The sequence below is a fragment of the Nomascus leucogenys genome, chromosome 23 (genome assembly GCF_006542625.1).
Source record: "Nomascus leucogenys isolate Asia chromosome 23, Asia_NLE_v1, whole genome shotgun sequence".
Taxonomy (NCBI): domain Eukaryota; kingdom Metazoa; phylum Chordata; class Mammalia; order Primates; family Hylobatidae; genus Nomascus; species Nomascus leucogenys.
Window position 1 is genome coordinate 5,377,239 of NC_044403.1, and position 22,641 is coordinate 5,399,879.

Genomic DNA, 22,641 nt, shown 5'->3' on the forward strand with positions numbered 1-22,641 from the left:
ATGTAATGGTATTAAAGGGTGGTAGGGTGGTATTAAGAGGTAATTTGTTGAAAGATGGATTCCCCATGAATAGGATTAGTGCATTTATAAGAAGAGACATGAGAGTTTATGCTCTTTCTCCCCCTCCCTTCAAAACATGTGAGGATACAATGAGAAGGTAGTGTTTGGTTTGAATCAGCTAGCATCTTGAACTTGGTCTTCCCAGCCCCCAGACCTATGAGAAATAAATGTCTGTCATTTAAGTCTCCCAGTCTATGGTGTTCTTGCTATAGCAGCCAGAACTGACAGAAACATTTTGTTTTAAGTACTGCTTTTGCTGCATCCCATATGTTGACTGGGGATTCTCCATGTATCTTTCTCATTATTGATTTCTAGATTACTTCCTTTGTGGTCCATATGATTTCAATCATCTTAAATTTAGTAAGATACATTTTATGGCCTAAAGTGTGGTCTATGTATATTTGTAAACAAATGTGTCACTCAGCAACTTTTGTGTCCTGTATTGATGATACTGTTCCTCAAGTCTTCTATAAACTTATGATTTCCTATTTGCTTGTTTAAAAATTACTGAGATAAGAGTGTTACAGTCTTCAACTATAATTGTGGCTTTATCTGTTTCTTCCTTTAGTTCTACCAGTTTTTGCTTCATGGATTTTGAAATCAGTAGTAGCATATACATTTAAGATTAATATGTTTATGATAAATTTATCCCTTTATTATTGTGAAGTATTCCCATTAATCTGTGATAATATTTCTTGCTCTGAAATCTACATTGACATTAATTAATATAGTCATTCAAGCTCTCTTTGGATTAGTTTTTGCATGGGATACCTTTGTCTATAATTCATGTATTTTTGTATTTAGAGTAAGTTTCTTACATGTCCTTTGCAGTAGTATGAATGCAGCTAAAGGCCATTATGCTAAGCAAATTAACACAGGAACAGAAAACCAAATACTGCATGTTCTCATTTATAAGTGGGAGGTAAAACATTGAGTACACACAGATACAAAGAGGGAAACAAGAGACACCAGGGTTTACTTGAGGGTGAAATGTGGGAAGAGGGTAAGCATCAAAAAATTACCTATCAGGGCTGGGTGCAGTGGTCCACTTCTGTAATCCCAGCAGTCTAGGAGGCAGAGGCAGGCAGATCACTTGAAGTCAGTAGTTTGAGACTAACTTGGCTAACATGGTGAAACCTTATTTCTACTAAAAATACAAAAAAAAAAAATTAGCTGAGCATGGTGGTGTATTCCTGTAATTCCAGCTATTTGGGAGGGTGAAGCAGGAGAATCCCTTGAACCCAGGAGGTAGAGGTTGCAATGAGCTGAGATCGAGTCACTGCATTCTAGCCTGGGTGTCTCACTCTGTCTAAAAAAATAATAAAAATAAAAAATAAAATAAAAAACCTACCCTATCAGGTACTGTACGCACTACTTGGGTGATGAAATCATTTGTGTACCACACCTCAGTGATGTGCAATTTACCCATGTAACAAACTCGCACATGTACCCTGAACTTAAAAGTTGGAAGGACAAAAAAGATTCTATTTTGTTTTCTTTTCCATTGTTCTATTAGCTATAGAAGTTTGTTTGTTTGGCTGGTTTTAGTAGTTGCAATCAGGTTTAAAACATACATCTTTAACTTATCAAAATCTACTTTCAAATATTATGCTCATTTACACACAGTATAAGAATCTTACAATGCTATACTTTCCCTTCCCCATCCTGGTCTTTATGCTTTTGTTGTCATGCATTTTACCTCTATATGTGCTGTTAATTCTATGATAAATTGTTATTACTTTTACTTTAAATAGTCAATATTCTTTAAAGAAATTAAAAATGAGAAAAGATGTTTTTACCCATATATTGTTTCTGGCACTGTTCTTTTCCATGTTTAGATCCAAGTATCTATATAATAATCATACTTCCTAAAGAAGGCCTTTAACATTCTCCATAGCAATGAATTCTCTCAGCATTTGTTTGCTGAAAGTTGCATTTGGGTCTTTTTCTTGAAGACTTTGGGATGAGATTATCATCTAAATGGGTGAACTTTGAGTAAAGCTGATTGTCCTCCACAAAGTGTTGAAGGCCGGAATAGAAGGCCAATCAGTTGAAGGCCTGAATAGAACAAAAAGACTGGCCTCCCTGAGCAAGAGGAAATTCTCCAGCAAATGGCTTTTGGACTTCATCTTCACAATCAGCTGTCCCAGGTCTCCAGTCTGTAGGCTACAGATTTTGAACTTCCCAGCCTCCAGAATTGCACAAGCCAATTCCTTATAATAAATCTCCTTCTATATATGTATACACATTCTCTTAGTTCTGTTTCTCTGGAGAACCCTAACTAATAGACTATCTCAAACTTGTAGACTATAAGCTGGTGCAATTGTAGGGATCATCTTGTGTAATTACCTATTGTCCAATGTCTGAAAACTTTTTCTTTCATATATATTGACCAGTTTTCTACTTGTTTAAGGTAGATCATTTAATTCAGTCCCTGTTACTCTATCTTTACTGGAAGTAGAAGTCCTACCTGCATTTTTTTAACCCCATTCATCTCTCATTAGAATCTCACGATGATCCAAATTGGAGTTTAAGAAATTATTGAATACAAACCCTTCACATTACAAATGAGTCCTGAATCCCATTCTTTTCTGTGTGAACAAACATTTACTGGGCATCGTTTAAGGAGTTGGAATGTACATATTGTGTGCTGGAAATTAGTAGAGTGGTATCTCTAGTGCTTATGATTAAAAAGTTACTTTAATCTCTCACTTCTGCTTGTTTTTCTGAATTTTGTCTGAACTTGGAAGATAAAGAGATACTTTTTATTAAATCCAAACAATTGGCAGAGAAGAATCAATGGATTTATATCTTCTCTGGAATTATAAATGATATATCAGAATTGTCTGTCTGTTTGCTCCCTCACTAGAGACACCACTCATTAAAGAATGAGCATCAGCTTTAAGCCTAATGGGTTTATGACACTTCATCGCTGAATATGCAAGCTTACTTACTATTCACAGATAGCGCAGGACATCAGCAGTCCTCCCCGGAACCTGCCCCGCCTGCAGAGAGGGTGTGACTCATATGCACCCTCTCTGCAGGCCACAAGACTTCGAGCCAAATACAGAAGAGATTAAGGCCTATACTTCCAATTCCTTCTACAAAACTCAGATCTGGAGAAGAATGAAAAACGGGGCAAAGAGAGGTCAAAAGAGTTACGCTCATGGAGATTTCTTCCACAGAGCAGTATGGGCAGTGGAGGGTAAGTGTTCTCCCTAACACAGTTCATTTTACTGTCTGGCAAGTCCTGTTTGTTTTATGCACATTTATGAAAAGTCTCTGAACTCCAAACCTCTTGCCAACGTTTCTTAAGCCTGATGATTCCTACTATTGCTCCACAACGTGTATATGGGAGTTCCCATGTAGGAAGAAAAATAGCATCCTTGTATAACTAATTAAGAAAGATTAAAGAAAAGCAAAGAATTTAACCATCTTTACATAGAAAAGGTGGCCTGTGTTTTAGTGAATGTTTTCTCAAAATTTATACCCATGCCTGGCACATATTAAGCACTAAATAAATCTGTCAGATAAATGTTCAAATAATTAACCTAAGCTCATAGGCAAGAGTCTAAAATATTGATGGCAAAATTCCCAAAATGCAAAATAACTCAAGCAATAGGCATTCAGAAGTATTGATTTATATTATAGAGTCAAAACAAGGTGGAGAGTATGGATTCTAGACTCCAGGCTTGGATTTTGGCTCTACTTCTTCGACAACTTGTTATAACCCCCTAAGCCAAAGTCTTCTCATCCGTACAGTAAGAAAAATAATATTGGCCAGGTGCGGTGGTTCACACCTGTAATCTCAGCACTTTGGGAGGCCGAGGGGGGCAGATCACGAGGTCAGGAGATCGAGACCATCCTGGCTAACACAGTGAAACCCCATCTCTACGAAAAATACAAAAAATTAGCCAGACGTCGTGGCAGGTGCCTGTAGTCCCAGCTACTCTGGAGGCTGAGGCAGGAGAATGGTGTGAACCTGGGAGGTGGAGCTTGCAGTGAGCCGAGATCGAGCCACTGCACTCCAGCCTGGGTGACAGAGCGAGACTCCATCTCAAAAAAATAAAAAGAAAGGAAAATAATATTAACTACCCCAGATGGTTCTTTGAGGGCAAATGAAATGATCTATTTAAAGTACTTAGCTCACACAGTGTCTAATACATATTGCTCAATAAACATTAGCTAATGGTAATAAAATAGTGGTATTAACCAGTTGTGCAAGACCACAGAACTCTCCTTAATTCTGATCTGCAAAATAGAATAATTATAATTCCACTGCCTTGCTTCTCCAACACTTTGTTAAGAGGGTCAAAGAAAATGTTCATTGAAGAGCTGTATGGATACAAGACATCCCCATGAGTCATATTTTTTTCATACTCCCTCTGCTCTTCATTTACTGATGAACCTAATAAATATGTAGAAAGCTAGGGATATTTGAGGAGAGATAAGTGTGTTATAGGCTAAGAGGCTTTTCTGAGCCCATCTGCAAAGCTTCTGACAGTCTTTTTTATTGGTAAGGGTTGTGCCTCTTCACTAGGCTGTCATCATTTCTTTTCTCAAACTGGGTGTGGGTGGGGGCAGCCACAGCTGACAGGCAGCCTCTCTGGGTGGTCTCTCTGCTGCTGCTCAGAACGTTGCTGCTGTCATTTCTTAAGTAATCATCTCCTCAGCTTTTTTATGGCATTGACCTCCCTTGCATTCATTGACCTCTTTTGCAGATCATGCAGTCATGAAACTGTATCAGCTGCAAATATTGACAGCCAAACAATTTTGAAGGCAGCAAATCAACTTATGAAGCATAACGTCCCTGATTAAGCATATATATATATATAAAATTAAGAGCAAAACATTTACTTTATTATAGGTGTGTGAAAGGAAAGAGCATTATTTCAGTACAGTGAACTGCTTGGTAAAATTTGCAGTCTTAAAACTACTTTGTGACCAAATGTTGTAACTCAGAGGACATTAAAAATTGCAAAATATTTTAATGAATATGTTTTTTGGGAGTAATTCCTTTCAACACAGATCACTCCAATCTGAAGTAACTGCCTGATTTACTTAAAATTAACTCATCTCTGCTTATGCCAACTCTCCTGCTCATGCTTCATCATTTGCTGAGTTCTAAATAATAGAACCAAGCAGCAGGTAAGATACGTAACAGAGGTTTTGGACGCAATAGGCCTTCATCAGTTGCATGTAACTTAAAAGTGTCTGTCTTAATCAAGGCTTTCCCGGTTGGTGGTTTCCAAAACCCACATCACATTAGCTTATAAGGAAAATATGCAGATTACGGTGACTGTCAGTCCATATTTATCTGGGACTGAAGGATTTCCAAGAATGTGGGACTTTCATTGCTAGAACTGGGAAGATTCTGGGCAAATCAGGACAGTGGATCACTGAGGTGTTGCTGGGGTGGGATATATTGTAAAGATATTTGCCTATGTATGGAATTCAAGAGCAGGACACACAGTATCACTTCTTAAAGTAGGACAAAAAACTGGAAATCCTTCAGAGTCAAGCAGCCGTTTTTTCATTTTCTTTGTATACTCTAGTTCTCTCTGAATGTTTATTTCATTCTCTCTCTCTGTCTCTCCTCTACCATCTACAGATTAGCTCACTGTTTTACCTTGACTTAAAAAGTACAAGGGTGTAACTCAGTGGAATTTAAAGTTCCACACTCTTATAACATAAAATCTTAAAGATTCTTAAGCAACAATTGAAAATTGTCCGTGTCCAAATATATCCTGTCTTTCTAAGAATGTTTAACCTAATGACTAGAATCCCTAAAATGCTCACATTGACTCAAAATTCATAGATCACAATCTGAAATTGTTCATCAATCAACATATTGATTATGAGGAAGTTACAGAATAGTATTATAGTACCTTGTTCCTGCTCACTGAATTAAGTGCCCTTATATGGAAATACTCCTGTCTTAGAGTATATTCTAATCCTGTATCCTTTTTTACAGTTTCCTTGAATACTTTAAACATTAGATTCAACTCATGCTAGACCAATTATTTGATTAGTTAATGCATTTATCCCAAAAATATTAAGCTCAAATATCATTACCAACTGGGCTAAACCAGTAGTTATTTCAATAACAGACTTCTCAAGAACTTGTTTGCATACCTGAAATTCTCACTAAGAGAAGGATTTTCTTAAGTGGTTAGTTAAGTTTAATTAAAACATAGTATGTTCAGTATTAGTTAACAAGTCACCCTCAAAATTGCAAACAGCACAAACCAATGTGTTAGCTAACTGTGAGCTAGCTACTGCTCTAAGGCAATTAAATAATTCATGTTTCAATTTTTTGTGATGAGCTATTAATAAGATCACAAAAATGCATTTTAAAATTATTATAATTGTGCATGTATTCTATTATTTTACAAAGTAAGTAAATTCTAACTAGTGATTTGCAAATGGATTTTACGCATAGGTTGGATGAAATTGCTGTTTCCACTAAGAGTTTAATGATACCCATTTATTGTAATTTTACCTTAAGGAATCAGAACTGTTTTACTGCTAATGACTTTTCCTCAGTCCCTATTTTTCTTATGATATTTCCTTCACTGATTTGGGTGCTGGATCACACCTGTAATCCCAGCACTTTGGGAGACCAATGCAGGTGGATCACCTGAGGTCAGGAGTTTGAGACCAGCCTAACCAACATGGTGAAATCCATCTCTACTAAAAATTTAAAAAACTAGCCAGGCATGGTGGCAGGCGCCTGTAATCCCAGCTACTTGGGAGGCTGAAGCAGAAGAATCGCTTGAATCCAGGAGGTGGAGGTTGCAATGAGTTGAGGTCACACCACTACACTCCAGCCTGGGAGACAGAATGATTCCCCACACAAATATCTTCCTTCTCCCCATCCATTCAATGTGGCTATGATTTGCAGTTACATCAGTAAGCAAGATTGTTTTATGATGATGGTGTTAATATTATTCAGAGATAAGCCATGAGAAATGCTATATTTGTTTCTCATATAGAAGTTTCTTACCCTGGAGTCAACAGTTGCCTAGAATTGTTTTTTGTGTTTTGTTTTTAATTTGCTATTTTAGCCTCTGTTATCTACTTATGTTGAATTGCTCTGTTGTTAACTTGCTTAATTTGGGAAATGTTTCCCAGAATTCATTTTTTCTGTATAGTTCTAGGTTAGAATGGGCCAAAAGAGAAATCTGTGCAATATTTTGGAAGTGGAGATAAAGCACTGAATATCCTTTTCAAGTATCTTTTTGTGGACAGAATTATGACAAATTGTATTAGTTCATTCTCACACTGCTATAAAGACATACCTGAGACTGGGTAATTTATGGAGAAAAGAGGTTTAATTGACTCACAGTCCTGCAGGCTGTACAAGAGGCATGGTTGGGGAGGCCTCGGAACACTTGCAATCATGGTGGAATGGCAAAGGGGAAGCAAGCACCTTCTTCATATGGTGGAGGAGGAGGAAAGAGAAAGAGCAAAGGGGAAAGTGCTGCACACTTTCAAACCATCAGATCTCATGAGAACTCACTCACTATCATGAGAACAGCAAGGGGGAAATCTGCCGTCATAATTTAATCACCTCCCACCAGATCCCTCCCACACCATTGGGTATTACAATTCAACTATGAGATTTGGGTGGGGGACATAGAGCTAAACCATATCACAAATACAGAGGTGCCTCAAGCTTGCTCTCCTCCACTCCCTGTCCGGTTCTTCTAGCCCCTGGCTCTGCTGACCAACAGTGACTTCAAGCCCACTGTCAGATATACAGAGCTAAGAGCTTCCCATAGACCTCTCCACAAGCTCCCCTCTGGTAAATCCCCTTCAGCAGCTGGACATACTTGGCTTCTCAGATTTTCCTACAAGCTCCAACTTATCCACCTGTGCCAGGGCTTTCGGGGAGGGGGGGGGGCTGGTTAGTGGTTTAATTCTCTAATTCTCCTATTGCCCCTTCCACACTTCACAGTCCCAGCTTCTACACTGTGTATGACTTAAACCTATAATTATCCTTGAACACTCACCGTGGTTGTGTTTCCCTGACTGAATGCTGAAACTCTGTACTAATTCTTCCAAAATCAGGAAAGGATTAGATTGTATACCTCTTCCCAAAATAGCCATATGCATTAAGTAATTGATTATCTCAGCTTCTTTTTTTCTTATAAGGTCCCTTTTGGGTCTCTCTGTCCTGATTCTACATGGACTAGTTATTCTGAAGATCTGAGGCATTTATGTTATGTGGGATTAGCCTTTAGCTAAGCTATATCCTGAAAAATCCCTTCATGTCTCACTGATTCTTGAGTTTTTCTGTTTCCCAGATTCCATATATTCCTCCGTCTTGATTTGGTCTCTTGTTTTAGTGAAACAATGTCTGTAGTAGCTTCTTGAGAAAGATGTCTGGGGATAAAGGTATTTTTATACCACTTCAAATTGATACTATTTGGAGGTACCAATTCCTCATTTTTTTAAATCGGACTTTATGTTTTTTATCCCCTTGCCTTTTTGTTCTGTATATCTTCAAACTTATCTTCCAAAAAATTTTTTAAATGTTTTTGCGCACTTAATTACAAAGAGTTCTACTTCTTCAGGTATTTCTCTTTTATGGTGTTCTGCTTCTATTTTTTGGATTTAATAATTACTCATTCTTTTAGGAAGAAATTAAATTTTACAAATCATTATGCTTCATGAACAGTATCTTTTCTTCTGTTATTTTCTTTTAATTTCTGTCATGTGAGTAGGACACCAAGAGGGTGCATGGATGCTCTGGGTATATGGGCAGGGCATGTGTAGAGGTAGAATTTCATATATGATGAGTAGGCAGGAACAGCATTTTGTGGTTTTGCTTTTGTCTATTTTTGTTTTATTTTTCTTAATTTTCAGAAGCTCATACACAGATTTGAGAAATCAGATTTATACACTGAGTGATCTTCATGTAAAGAAATATTCATTAATTTACTTATTGATGGTAAATCTGAAAAATGGTCTTAGGTGGTTATATGAAATGTATTCTTTCATACAATCTCCAAATGCCTTTCAAAAATTGCATGTACTGATCAATAAAAAGCCATATTTCATCCGTGTTTTCCACTCAATATAAAAGAGACAATTAAACATGTTTTGGGAAAATTTAATTGGAGTATAAGCAACACAGAAAATAAAAATGTGTGAAAAGGAAAATATGAAAATGAAAACACTGAATCTTGACTGAGCGTATAAACAAGATAGTAATTTTTAAAGAGAGAAATAGTATCTTGCCTTTGTTTTAATAATTCCATTACAAAATATGATGCTGTCAAAATAATCTCAGAATCCATATTTTTGAAAACTAAGCTATTTTATAAATAAAATCTGTGTGTTCTGGCATAGAAGTTATGATAAAATGTCTTTGCATGTGTAAGTCTTATTTTGAATCTCTTTTTAACTGTTCATATTTGGTTGGAATTCAAATCCTACAAACTTCCTCTAAGAGAAATGTTCATGAAATTTTGTGTTAGTAGAAAACTGCAAAAGAACATGTGTTTTCCTCAATTTAGTTTAAACTCAGGCAGGAGTGGCAATATGTAATAGATACCAGTTTTTCAAAAGTACCCTATATTACCACTACTTGAAAAATTCACATATAATGTTTTGTATTTTACAAATGTTTTTGGTAATCTTTATTAGTGTTTTTTATTTATCAAATACTTAGCAGACACTATGTGCCAAACAAAGTCCTAGACTCAGGGGATACAAAATGAGCAAAACAAAATCCCCTCCTTGCTCTCAAGGCACTTACAATTTGGTAAAATAGACATACAAGTTTATAATCATAACAGTTTGTTGCACTACAGTGTTACAATGTGATACATACTAAAATACGCACTAAGTGAGGATGCTTAGATCACGTGAGTAGGGAAATACATCAAGTGTTGGGATCAGGAGACAAAAAGGTTGGTCAAAGAAGCTGATACTGAAAGGAAGTGAAAAAAAAAAACATAAAGGATGATTGGAGAGTGGTTGCAAGCAGCACAGGGCAAGTCTGAGGGTTTTATTCAGTAGCAGATATTAGGACTTGGGTCCTGAAGGATCAGTCAGATTTCCTTTGAAAGTCTCTCTCAATCTCCAAAGATGGGTTAGCAACTTCTTTTAAGTTCCAACTGCATCATAGCACTAACATACTCCACTGTAACCACATATTAATTGTCTATCTCTGCAAATAGAACTAGACTATGCCTATCTGGTTCCCAATTGTTTCCTAACTATTTAATAGATGTACTTGACTTGTAGAATTTATTCAATAAGTATTTGCTAAACTAAATTTAAGTTATGAAATTACACTTGGCAAGGGGTTAAGAGGGAGAATGACATTTCAGGAAGAAGGAAGTTCAAAAGTACGAAGGCATGGAAAGTGTAATAGTTCCTGATACGGTTCGGATCTATGTTCCCATCTAATCTCATGTCAAATTGGAATCCCTAGTGTTGGAGGTGGGGCCCAGTGGGAGGTGATTGGATCATGGGGGCAGATTTCTCAAGAATGATTTAGCGCCATCCTCCTAGGTACTGTCTTCATGATGGTGGATAGTGAGCAAGTTCTCATGAGATCTGGTTGTTTAAAAGTGTGTAGCCTCTCCACCATCCCTCATTCTATCTTGCTCCTCCTCCTGCCATGTGAAATGCCTGCTCCCCATCCTCCTTATGCCATAATTATCCATTTTCTGAGGCCTCCCCAAAAGCCAAGCAGATGCCAGCATCATATTTCCCATACAGCCTGCAGAACTGTGAGCCAATAAACCTCTTTTCTTTATAAATTACCTATTCTTAGGTTTTTCTTTACAGCAATGTGAAAACAGACTAACACAGTTCCACACAAATATCTGCACGTAATTGTTTATAGCAGCTTTATTCCAAGCCTGAAAGCAACCAAAAAGTCCTTCAACAGATGAATAAATTAACAAACTGTGGTACCTACAGGCATACTTGGAAGATTACTCAGCAAGAAAAAGAAAGAAGCTAACAAGCCATAAAAAGACATGGAGAAAACTTAAATGTATACTGCTAAGTGAAAGAAGTCAATATGAAAAGACTACATACTGTATGATTCCAACTATATGCTATTCCAAAAAAAGACAAAACTATAGAGACAATAAAAAGATCAGTTGTTGGCAGGTTTTTAGAGAAAAGAAGGAACTAGGTAAAGCACAGGGAGTTTTTAAGGTGATAAGATAACTCTGTGTGATACTATAATGATGGATACTAGTTGATATGGTTTGGCTGTGTCCCCACCCAAATCTCATCTTGAATTTTAGCTCCCATAATTCCCACGTGTTCTAGGAGGGACCTGGTAGGAGGTAATGGAATTATGGGGGTGTTTTCCCCCATACTGTTCTCGTGGTAGTGAATAAGTCTCATGAGATCTGATGGTTTTATAAAGGGAAACCCCTTTTGCTTGGTTCTCATTCTCTCTTGTCTGCTGCCATGTAAGATGTGTTTTTCACCTTCTGCCATGATTGTGAGGCCTCCTCAGCCACGTGGAACTGTGAGTCCATTCAACCTCCTTTTCTTTATAAATTACCCAGTCTCAGGTATATTTTTCTCAGCAGAATGAAAACAGACTAATATACTAGTCATCATACATTAGTCAAATCCCATAGAATGTACAATATAAAGAGTGAACCCTATTGTGAACTTTTTAGTTAATAATGATGTATCAATATCAGCTCATCAATTGTAATGGATATGCCACATTAACACAAAGCGTTTATAATGGGGAAACTGTCTGAGAGTGTATATGGGTATCCTCTGCACTTAAATTTTTCTGTAAACTTAAAATTGCTCAAAAATTAGAGTTTATCGATTTTTTTTTTTTTTTTTTGAGACAGAATTTCACTCTTGTTGCCCAGGCTGGGGTGCAATGGCATGATCTCAGCTCACTGTAACCTCTGCCTCCCAGGTTCAAGCGATTCTCCTGCTTCAGCCTCCCGAGTATCTGGGATCACAGGCATGTGCTACTATGCCCGGCTAATTTTGTATTTTTAGTAGAGACGGGGGTTTCTCCATGTTGGTCAGGCTGGTCTCGAACTCCTGACCTCAGGTGATCCACCCGCCTTGGCCTCCCAATGTGCTGGGATTACACGCGTGAGCCACCGCGCCCAAGTTTATCAATTTTTTTAAATGCAGTTTTGTGTGGAAGAAATTTGGAGTGAGAGGAGAGGAGTGTCCAGAGATGGTGTTCAAAAGAGGTCAGATTATCAGAGATCTCACATGCCAAAGAGAGGAAAGTAGGAGCCCCAACATGGTACCAGCTGCCCATCAGGGTCTCAATATTGTTGAATGAAAGTATAAGCACATGACTTTCAGATGGGGGCAATGGAGACCAATCAAAGGGTTTGAAGCGGGCAGCATGTTTACTTCTGTAGACTTAGTAAGACAGCAAAGCAATGCTAGCAGCAATAAAGGTAGCATAGAAGAAAGTTAGGAAGCTATTGCAGTAGATCCAGGGACAGATGAGATGTCTTCTTTCACCCGGTGGTCGTGGGGATGGAATGGAACATCAGACTAGACATTTTTCAAGCTGGGATGAATAATTAGAAGTGGAGGAAGTGTGGAGGCCAAGCCATGGATAACTCCAAGTTTTCCCTCTTGAACAACAGAGCAATCTGTAATGCTGTATATACAGATTGAGAACACAGCAACAGGATTAAAGCTGAGGTAAGAGACAAAGTATATCTGAAGTGTTTAGCTTTCATTCAAATGGAGCTTCCAGCAGGAATGTGGAAATCTCAGTGGGATCTCTGTAAGGAGACCAGTCCTGGAGGCATAATTTGGGAAGTTATCAGTACTAAAATTGGCAGTAAAAAATTGTAGAAAAGTGAGTTTGCCATAAAAACTGGGACAGAAAGACATCTGTTCAGCTCACATCATTTAGTTAGGAAAAAGGTTTTTAGTCTCTTCACAAATTGAATCAAGGCAAGAAAAGTTAAGTAGCTGACTCAATAAATTACAAATGGTGAAAGAAGAGCTTGAACTCTGCATTCCTTGCATGCAAATTTTACTATTTACACCAACAACAAAAAGTAATAACAACTCTAATAATTTCTACAATAGAGTTTGGTAGCCTATAGGCCATGTGGGCAACTGAAATACAGAAACAATTCTAATGGGAATACTAAATTAACCTGTCTGTATTTAAATTATCACTACAACTTGTATTTAACTGTTATATTTTAAAACCATAACAAAATAAAAAGTTAATGTCTAGAAACACGTGTTGAATCCACATTAATAATAAGAAAATTGTCTCTTTGGAAAGAGGAAGCACAGAGTCACACAAGTAGAGTGGCGTTATCAGCAGCATGATCTCAAAATCACGTCTGTCATTATGAAGCAAGAAGTTCCATCAAGACAAACATTTCAGAAATCCGGCCAGCGGCATTCCAGGAAATTTTTTAACCAATTGCAATTTTATTATCACAAATAGGAGAGTGAGTCCTATTCAATTCCATATCATGAGATATTCCAGTATTTAAATGTAAAATTGAAAATAAACAAAAATGTTCAAAAAATTAGAAAGGAAAAGCCAAAACATTTACTATTTGGAAACAATATAATAACACAGGAAGAAAATTCTTTGTTATATCAGCTATTATATTTTCTTATTGGTCATTACTAATATGTAAAAAGATGATTTCTTTTTGTAAGCTAATCTTGGTTTCAATTACCTTACTGAGCTCTCACTAGTTTTAATCGTTTCTCAGTCGATTATCTTGGACTTTATCAATAGACTGAGGAGACAATTTTATGAGTTCACCAAAATCATTTTGTTTTCCTCCTGGACTCACATGAAAACTACCTTCCCTGCCTCTCTGGCAGCAATGTGAGGCAAGTTCTGAATGTAGACAACAGTTATGTATACAGTTTCCAAGGCTGGTCATAAAATGTCCTGAATTATTCTTCACACATCCTCTCTCTGCTGTTTTCCTGCTAGATAATAAGACACAGGACAACCTGGGAGTCTCTTGTTGATCATGGCAGAGCGTCTGTCAGTCCAAGCTCCCAGAATGACTGGGTGAAGCCTAACACCATTCAGCCTGGACCACACTGCACTGTGATGTGAGCGAGAAAATGTAACTGCTTTAGCTAGAATAACTTACTTTGACCAACATAAAAACTAACGTGAAATTTAAATCTTTTTTGAGCTAAAATTAAAACCATACTAAAAGACACAGGACAGCTACACTAAGTTACAGATGTAATGTTATAAATATATAGGTTAATCTGTAAGTCCATGCAACCCCAATCGAAATCCAAAAATAATATATTATGGAAATGCTAAGGTTAAATAAGAAATTCTTATGAAAGAATAAGATAGCTAAGATAATTTTGAAAAGACTAATAAGGGGGAACAGTACCCTATAAGACATAAAAATGTATTTTAAAGCTATACAAATTACTATAGGGTTGTGATTTTACAGAATTATTCAGTGGAATCAATCAGAAAGCAAGAAAAAGATTCATAATATATAAAAGTATAATTCAAGAGAAAATTAGCATTTGAAGTCAGCATGGACTATTCAATAAATGATACGGAGATAAGAGGCTAATTACTGTAATAAGTGGATAAGATTAGATCACCTCACAGCATTCAAAAAACTATAATGAATTAAAAATCAAAACATAAAAATCAAAGCCACAAAAATAAAACAAGGAAATACAGAAGACTATGTTTATGACGTCAGGGAAGATAGGCCTGCCTAAACAAGTCATAAAAATTAAAAGGCATAAATAATTAATGTCCAGATTATTTAATGGCAAATCAAATCAAAAGGAAAAAGAAAATAAAATGAATAAAAGATAAGGAGCATAGGTCATAAACTGGGTAGTTCACAGGCGAAATAAGAACGTTAAATTAAAAAGACGCTCAATCTCACTTATAATTGGGTGTATGAAAATTTAAATAAGGCCAACTTTTTACTCTTAAAATTAGCAAATTTTAAAACTTTTGATAATATCAACTATTGTTAAGGATTTGTAGAAGTAGATATTGCTAAACATTATGGATAAAAAGTAAATTGGAACAGTAGCCTAGGAAGGCAATTTAATGATTTGGTATTATCTAGTCCAGTTGAAAATGAGCATGCCCTATGATTTAAACATTCTACTACTTCATTTCCATGCTGGCTACAAACATTCAATGTGTGGCTAAGAAGGCTCATACAAATATATTCGTTTTGGCACTATTTATATTAACAAAAAATTACAAACAACCTAAGTGTCCCTCCTTATGGGAGTGGTTAAATAAACTTCGGTCTATTGTTCAATATTGGTTATAAAAATGTGGCAGGCATAAATATATTCAGAAGGATATAATCTGAAGGCATATTACTGAAAGTCAGAAAGTGGAAGTGAAGTGGAGGCCACACTTCTGCTCCTCCTGCTTACCAGCACAATTATGGAAGTGTTTGGGTTTTCTGCCCAGTGCCCAGTTGCCTGTGTTTATGCATATTGCAAGCTGGTCATGGGGCATTGATTTGCTGGCTTGAATCATGGTTGCAGCAGTGAGGTCCTGAAGCAATAGCAGTGGCAGCAGTTTCCTGATACCTCAGCTTATTGGCCATAAAAAGAGGTAGCAGGCCAACACTGTAGTGTTCTGGAGATTTTCCCAGAAGCCCATCTCACAGTTTACTTTCCTAGTTGAACCAACAATTTTGGAAACATGTAATTTCCTATATTTGTTATTTTTCTCAAGCTAGCCAGAGAGGTTTCCATATCTGCAACTGAACCTTAACATATAGTATTTGGTACTAGAAATGGCTGTGGGCAACAGGTTTTCAAGATCAAGGGTTTGTGATTGTTAATATTTCACCTGGCTGGTTTTGAGTAATGTCAATCTGGGTAGCATTAAAGGATACAAATACTGATAATCTAAGGAAACTTAAATGTACCTGTGTTCACCTTGAATAAAATGCCAATTGAAGTTGTGGCGTTGGTGGATTAAGTGGTGACTGCCTTTATATAATATGTATAGCAGGTAAAACACGGGACTGTGGGATGGGGTGGCCTTTTTATAAAAAAGCCCACTTAATATTACAATGAAAATTATAGAATCCGGGTTTTTAATTCTCAGTCCCAAGAATGATCAGAGAATTGGGACGTTTATGTGAACGTCCTCAGAAATCTACGTCTTACATCCAGAGCGCTGATCTAGTCAAAAAGCACAGGCAGAGGCAAACCTTAGCACACCTAAACTACGATGAAGGTTTAATCCTCAACCTCAGTGCATCTTTTGTTTGAAGGTTGTGAAAGTTAGGGCATTGACTGGGAAAAATTGGAACCCTGAGAAACAGAATTACAAAATTTTGTTGAATATAGATGACTGAGTTTACCTCTAAGCCCTGAAACCCATGGAGCCTCCCTAGCTTCGTCTTATGAAATGGGTCCTCTCAGCTAGAAGACAGGTACTGATGTCACTGGAGGTCATGACTTGCGAAGAAACACCATTTCTCTTGGAGCCCTAATTTCTACCTGTCATAGCCTCCATACCCAAACTGAGCCAGCCCCTCCATACCCAAACTGAGCCAACATTCCTCAGGGGACCACTTGGAAAATCAAACTTGAAAGGGAAGGCTCAGTCTCTAAAGAGATGGCAAGGATTTCTTTCTATTAGAAAAAATTTAAAAACACTAGAAAATACATGCAAAAATAAATTCCAAGGGTTTTAGAACAGGAGTGGAAATATACAATTTTGCTTCTGACTGAATGAATCAACGTAGGTGTTCACATGAAAGACTCTCAGTTCACTGTGCTAACTCAAGAAACTGGGCATTTTGTACAGACAACTAATTAAAACCTAGCCTTAATGGCAAATAAGTACACATGTTAACTTATTTATACTTCTCAATGACCCTAGAAAGTAACAATTACTGTTACCCTACGAGATCAAATTAAATACTCTCACCTATATTATGCAGCAGAGATAGGACTGAACCACTCTTAGAAAGAACACACAAATTAGACTTTTTTTTTTCCACTTTTTACCTACAGTAGACCATTCTACGAACCTGTCTAGGAAGATGCGTCTTACAAGTACTAGTAAAATCAAATAATGCTTTTCACTTTTTTCCAAGGAAAGTCACCAAAACAAAAGGTGAAAACAATAGAAAAGAGAACAATGATGAGAAGGCACCAAAATCAGAGCAAAAATAATAATAAAAAGGGCAACAGATACAAAGAAAGGGAGGCAAAATCATAGAAAGGTATCCATAAGATAATAAAGGTAGAGCAGATGAATGAAAATATTCTCAAATGTACTTTCCTTTAAAATAATAATGTGACAGTATAAATTAAAAGTTCAGCCACTACATAGAAAAATCATAGTAAGATGCCCCACAGTCTTTACTTGAAAGCAAATCACCTGTTAGAATCATAAAATCAACGATTATCAGAGCAGAAAGGAACCTCAGAGTTTATCTAATGTAAACTCTGCCTTTGTATTGGTGATTTATATCCTGAAGTGTTTTTTTTTTTTTTTTGAGACGGAGTCTCGCTCTGTCGCCCAGGCTGGAGTGCAGTGGTGCAATCTCGGCTCACTGCAAGCTCCGCCTCCCGGGCTCAGGCCATTCTCCTGCCTCAGCCTCTCCAAGTAGCTGGGACTACAGGCGCCCGCCACCACGCCCGGCTAATTTTTTTTTTTGTATTTTTAGTAGAGACGGGGTTTCACTGTGGACTCCATCTCCTGACCTCGTGATCCGCCCGCCTCGGCCTCCCAAAGTGCTGGGATTACAAGCGTGAGCCACCGCGCCCAGCCTCTGAAGAACACTTCATATTCACTAACCTACTTTCTTCTGTTAGCAAATAATATGTATGTAAATGGTCGAAGGAATTCTCAGAGATTATAAGTAAATCAATATCATGTACTCCTAATCATTATAATCCTAGTGTAACAGTAAAAATAATTGATGAAACTTTTCAGAGTAGGAAGCTTGATGAGATCTATGTCATAATTTTAAGATAAAGGGATTACCCTCTCGATGTTGGTGGAAAACAGCAGCCTTGAATTTTCTTCCTAGACAATGTAGAGAATGGTATAAAATGTCTCGAAAAAAATAGGCAATTCATTATTATAACGACCTTTGAAACATAGGCATCTGGGGATCAGAGAAAGGAAGCAGCATCTGTTTTGGCCAAGAAGCAAATTGTTTAAAGGCCTGCTAACTTAGCCATATTCATTTATAGTGGTTTTTCATCAAAACAGATCCCATAGCTAATTCCAACATGTTTATGTCTGGTAATGGAATATTAATCAAGAAGATGTCACTTTTTTCTGAAGACTTTATTTAGTTTACATACCCAGCTGGCACTTAGCATTGCCTCATTACTGTCATCATTCACTTTCCAGATCTTGTCTCATTTCCGTGTAGTTTATGGCCTAATGAATTACAAGGAACAGATTGCTTGGAAACTGTTTTATAAAAATTTGATTATATGGTGTCACAGTAACATTCACTAAATTTGACAAGAATGTACTGTTCATGTGAAAAAATCCTGTATTTATATAAAAATTCTTCATGATTACTGTAAGATTATAACAAATGTTAAATTTTTAAAAATCATCAAATTGGACTCAGTCTTTCTTATAAAGTTACCAATCAGAAGACAAAATGATTGAATAAAGATACTGATCTGGATTGCCGAATACTGAGGAAAATAGGTGGTTGTACTGTGTAATGTACATTTGGGACCTATGTGTCCTTGTTTTCTAAAATTGTAGAATAAAAATGCATTTACAAAAACAAGTCTAAAAGAAAATAGAGATTTTAAAAACAGTATGAGATACTGTGAACAAACATATCGAAACTTAGAAGAAAAGGATAGTTTTCCCAAAATGACTTAAGAAGACAGAGAAAACCTAATAAACACCCCCCCAAAAAATTAAAGAAATTGAAAGTCACCTTATCCTAAAGACCAGACCCAGATACCTTTAGAGATGACTTTAACCAAACTTTCAATAAATGGGTAATCCCCATATCATAAACTTGTTTCAAATAATAGAAAAATTGGAAAAGCTACCTAATTCATTTCATGAATTTACAATTGACTTCATGCCAAAGCCAGGCAAATACAGTCCAAGAAAAGGGAGTTATGGACCAATTCACTTGTGAACGTAAATGCAAAGATATTAAATTAAATACTAAGAAACTAAATTCACCAGGGCATAAAAAAATACAGTTTCAGCAAGTGGGGTTTATCCCAGGAATTCTTAGAAAGCCAAACATCAGAATATCTAATATTATTCACTGTATTAGTAAAATGAAGGCAAAAAGACATACGATCTCTCAAGAGATGCGGTAGATGAAGGAAAATATACATTTAGGTAAACATTCATAATAAAAGCAACTTTTACATAATAAAAGCACAGAAAACAAAGACTTCATGATATAAACACTTTGCTAGTCAGTGGTGTGTGGGAAGTTAAAAAAAAAGAAAAGCTCTTTGCATAAGAGCAAAATAAGCATTAAACAGAATGTTTTCCAACTTCCTTCTTCCTTCATCTAAAGTGATGAAACTTCTGAATCATTTGCACTATATCAGAACAAGATAAGAGCCTCCTATTGTGACTTCAATATTAAGCTATTTTTCAAAAGGCATAATTAGAAAGAAGACAATATTATCCTTCTTTGCTGATGATATCATTCTATTGGATTTTGTATCCAACAGAATGTTCACAAAACCTATTAAACTTATATGAGGATTTAGCAAAGTTCCTGGATAAATTATTAACATATAAAAAATAGTATAAAAAAAAAGTTAAGGGCAGCAAGAGAGAAAGGTCAGGTTACCCACAAAGGGAAGCCCATCAGACTAACAGCGGATCTCTCGGCAGAAACTCTACAAGCCAGAAGACAGTGGGGGCCAATATTCAACATTCTTAAAGAAAAGAATTTGCAACCCAAAATTTCATATCCAGCCAAACTAAGCTTCATAAGTGAAGGAGAAATAAAATACTTTACAGACAAGCAAATGCTGAGAGATTTTGTCACCACCAGGCCTGCCCTAAAAGAGCTCCTGAAGGAAGCACTAAACATGGAAAGGAACAACTGGTACCAGCCACTGCAAAAACATGCCAAATTGTAAAGACCATTGAGGCAAGGAAGCAACTGCATCAACTAATGAGCAAAATAACCAGGGGACATCATAATGACAGGATCAAATTCACACATAACAATATTAACCTTAAATGTAAATGGGCTAAATGCTCCAATTAAAAGACACAGACTGGCAAATTGGATAAAGAGTCAAGACCCATCAGTGTGCTGTATTCAGGAAACCCAACTCATGTGCAGAGACACACATAGGCTCAAAATAAAGGGATTGAGGAAGATCTACCAGGCAAATGGAAAAAAAAAAAAGGCAGGGGTTGCAATCCTAGTCTCTGATAAAACAGACTTTAAACCAACAAAGATCAAAAGAGACAAAGAAGGCCATTACATAATGGTAAAGGGATCAATTCAACAAGAAGAGCTAACTATCCTAAATATATATGCATCCAATACAGGAGCACCCAGATTCACAAAGCAAGTCCTTAGAGACCTTCAAAGAGACTTAGACTCCCACACAATAATAATGGGAGACTTTAACACCCCACTGTCAACATTAGACAGATCAACAAGACAGAAAGTTAACAAGGATATCCAGGAATTGAACTCAGCTCTGCACCAAGCAGACCTAACAGACATCTACAGAACTCTCCACCCCAAATCAACAGAAGATACATTCTTTTCATCACCATACCACACCTATTCAAAAATAGACCACATAGTTGGAAGTAAAGCGCTCCTCAGCAAATGTGAAAGAACAGAAGTTATAACAAACTTTCTCTCAGACCACAGTGCAATCAAACTAGAACTCAGGATTCAGAAACTCACTCAAAACCGCTCAACTACATGGAAACTGAACAGCCTGCTCCTGAATGACTACTGGGTACATAATGAAATGAAGGCAGAAATAAAGATGTTCTTTGAAGCCAATGAGAACAAAGACACAACATACCAGAATCTCTGGGACACATTCAAAGCAGTGTGTAGAGGGACATTTATAGCACTAAATGCCCACAAGAGAAAGCAGGAAAGATCTAAAATTGATATAAATTTGCCATCACCCAGGACTGGCAAATTAGCTTTACTCAACATGCCCCAAGTCAGATAACTAAAATACCTCTTAGTCTAAGTAGACACTTTCACTAGATAAGTAGAGGCCTTTCCTACAGGGTCTGAAAAGGCCACCACAGTCATTTCTCCCCTTCTGTCAGACACAGTTCCTCAGTTTAGCCTTCCCACCTCTATACAGTCTGATAACAGACTAGCCTTTATTAGTCAAATCAGCCAAGCAGTTTTTCAGGCTCTTAGTATTCAGTGAAACCTTTATATCCCTTACGGTCCTCCATCTTCAAGAAAAGTAGAACGGACTAAAGGTCTTTTAAAAACACACCTCGGCTGGGCGCAGTGGCTCAAGCCTGTAATCCCAGCACTTTGGGAGGCTGAGGGGGGGAATCACAAGGTCAGGAGATCAAGACCATCCTGGCTAACACGGTGAAACTCCGTCTCCACTAAAAATACAAAAAATTAGCCGGGCGTGTTGGCGGGCGCCTGTAGTCCCAGCTACTAGGGAGGCTGAGGCAGGAGAATGGCGTGAACCTGGGAGGCGGAGCTTGCAGTGAGCCAAGATCGCGCCACTGCACTCCAGCCTGGGGGACAGAGCAAGACTCTGTCTCAAAAAAGAAAAACAAAAACAACAACAACAAAAAACACACCTCACCAAGCTCAGCCACCAACTTAAAAAGGACTGGACAATACTTTTACCACTTTCGCTTCTCAGAATTCAGGCCTGTCCTTGGAATGCTACAAGGTACAGCCCATTTGAGCTCCTTTTTATTAGGCCCCAGTCTCATTCCAGACACCGGACCAACTTAGAATGTGCCCCCAAAAAACTTGTCATCCCTACTATTTTCTGTCAAGTCATACTCCTATTCTCTGTTCTCAACTACTCATACACTTGTTTACACTGCCGGTTTACACTGTTTACACTGCCAGTTTACACTGTTTACACTGCCGATTTACACTGGCACTTTACACTGTTTCTCCAAGCCATCAAAGCTGATATCTCCTCGTGCTATCCCCAAACTGCCACTCTTAGCTCTTGAAGTAAATAAATAATCTTTGCTGGCAGGACTATGCTGAATCTCCTTAGGCACTCTCTAATCAGATGTCCTAGGTCCTTCCAATTCTTAGACCTTTAATACCTGTTTTTCTCCTTCTCTTATTCCATTTAGTTTTTCAATTCATACAAAACCATATCCAGGCCATCACCAATAATTCTACATGACAAATGTTTCTTCCAACAACCCCACAATATCACTCCTTACCACAAAATCTTCCTTCAGCTTAATCTCTCCCACTCTAGGTTCCCACGCTGCCCCTAATCCCGCTTGAAGCAGCCCTGAGAAACATCGCCCATCCTCTCTCCATACCACCCCCCAAAAATTTTCGCTGCCCCAACACTTCAACACTATTTTGTTTTATTTTTCTTATTAATATAAGAAGGCAGGAATGTCAGGCC